At 35.7% G+C, this 2,328-nt stretch overlaps 1 pseudogene; it reads right to left on the reverse strand.

Annotated features, from left to right (window-relative positions):
• Window positions 1–903: 903 nt before the first annotated feature.
• On the reverse strand, window positions 904–1,725 carry LOC102892791 (annotated as a pseudogene).
• Between the last annotated feature and the right edge of the window lie 603 nt (window positions 1,726–2,328).

A 2,328-nucleotide genomic window follows, 5' to 3' on the forward strand; every position in this document is an offset into this window, starting at 1 on the left:
TTTTAAAATTCTGTAATAATCCGTTTTGAAAGGTGAAAAAAAAGTGTATTCCTCCCGCTGTTGAGAAGAAAAAATTGTCATCTCTGCCTTATTAATGATCCAGACAGTGGATTGCAAAATAAACTTGGCAAAATTTAGATGCCCTGTCCTTGTAGACCATTTGGTCTACAAATGGACCGATGATATAGAGGATGGTCTTCTTGTTGTCAAGGATAGAATCAGAATGAGGCAAACTTGCATGCAAGAGAAGGAATTTGTGTGCTAGCCTTGGAAAATTTTATGCCTGACCTGATCACAATGACAGGTTTATTGCCATGATGAGAGAGAATTAAAACCTTACTGACCTAGAGAGGAACTTGAAAATGAAGAGGGGATCACAGTCTGGAAAATGAGATCATGGCTTGGACTATTGTCATCATTATCAATAGCAAACATATACTGAGAACCACCAGATGAAGGGCATTGAATTAAGTGTGGTGAGGCTGATGTTATAAAACCCACATGAGAAGCTGACAGAATGATATATATTTACCCAGTTGATTTAATGGTATATTTAGTCATTCTAGACATCACCAGATTTGATAACACTTGAAATTTACTGTCATGAAACTATGACTCCTTGGGAAAAGGCACACAAAAGTTTGCATGTTAAATCAGAGGTTCACTCATCCATAAATTCCTGGTTTTACTTTAAATTGATTTTCTCAGGTTAACATTGGAGATGGAAAAGACAATCTGGTTTTAAACTCCAGGGTATATGCACATTTGTGTGCCAATTACATGCTTCCAAAATTTATTTTAATTAAATTTTCATTGATGAATGTGGTTTGATATTTATTTAGTATAAAATGTCTGTGCACAGTGTAACAGTTTTTACAAATCTGTTTAAAATGTAGTGGTTGTTTATTTGGAATTCATACTCTTAATTATTTCATCCATCAATTTTTTTACTTCTTTGTGTCTTGAAACTGCTCAACTCATGCAGTTCTGAAGTTTAACTCCAGTAAGCCCTCTTCCATCTGGTTGTCTTGCGAAGACAATGTAGCTTGCCTTCCTCATCCATTACCACTGTTAGAGTTCCAGTTGCTAGGTGTTCCTTCTCTCCAGTAGGGTCAACTCTGAACAGAGTGTCATCAAACACCTCAAAGGAAGTTACAACTGGATGAGTTCTAAGGTTCAAATAACTTTTTTTTCTTTAAATTAACTTCTGCTAAATCAATTTCTTCATTTATAGTAATTTCAGACAACTGTACTTTTTTAAAGCACCTAACAAAGCAAATGTACAAGCATCCAAAATATTTACATCATAGTCAGAGGCAAATAAGATCACAGTATAGAACCCAAGCAGGCTTTCCCGAAGAAATGCGTAAGTCCTCTTGTTTGAATTACCTGTGAATTTTCATTGACATCAACAATGAACTGACCAGCTACTCGAGCCTCTTCTCCAGGAGGTGCAGACCAAAATCTCGATGAACACAGAGGTGGTAGGAACCACAACGTATAATTTATCAGGGCATGTGTTGGTGCTGCAAATCCACTTTAATTCCACAAATTACCATAGTATTTCTCAGGTTGACCAAAGTAGAACCATCTGCAGTACTTGTTAGACTTATGTTGACAGTTGTGGTTCTGAATTCAACAAGTTCTCTTCCATTAAGATGGCAGTTCTTTTTCAAAAATGTCCTGTAATACTCCAGAGATTCCAGTTTTGAACCCAGCTGCCATCTTTTCGCCGGCCTCATTTTAATTAAATCGTAATCAAATATGTCAACAACCTTTCTGAGCATTTGTCAATTTAAATACAAAGTGTTATACATTCTAGTAACTTGTCAAATGGTAGTAGTTTTGCTGTTGTTTTAATGTTAATTCAGGACAGACAGCTTCAAAGTTTTAAAATAACTTTTGGTTATTCATGTTTATTTATTATTAATCATGCTTAAACAGTTTTCTTCAAAGTATATCTGAGCATACTTTTTGCTTTTCCCCTAAGAGTCCATTGAGTAAGATTTGCGCCATCTCCATGAATTGCAGTTGAATAGTTTTCACATGATTCCATCTGTCAGTGAGCATGCCAATATCCCATGACCACATGAAAACCATACTTATCATTTAAAGTATTGGTTCCTTCAGGTGACAAAGGGGGATAATAACCGTCTTTAAGACTTGTGTATTTTTCCTAGGTGTTTATTGACGTCACCTTTATGAAATTACGCTTAGAATTTCTTGGGTGTCTAATGTTAAAAAAATGTCAAGCCCTTCAGTTCAATACAGTGAACAAAAATGTGTATAAGAATATCTGAGCTCTGACTCTGCCACAGAGACAAAGGT

Source organism: Pteropus alecto, unplaced genomic scaffold (genome assembly GCF_000325575.1).
Source record: "Pteropus alecto unplaced genomic scaffold, ASM32557v1 scaffold3, whole genome shotgun sequence".
In the NCBI taxonomy this organism is placed as follows: domain Eukaryota; kingdom Metazoa; phylum Chordata; class Mammalia; order Chiroptera; family Pteropodidae; genus Pteropus; species Pteropus alecto.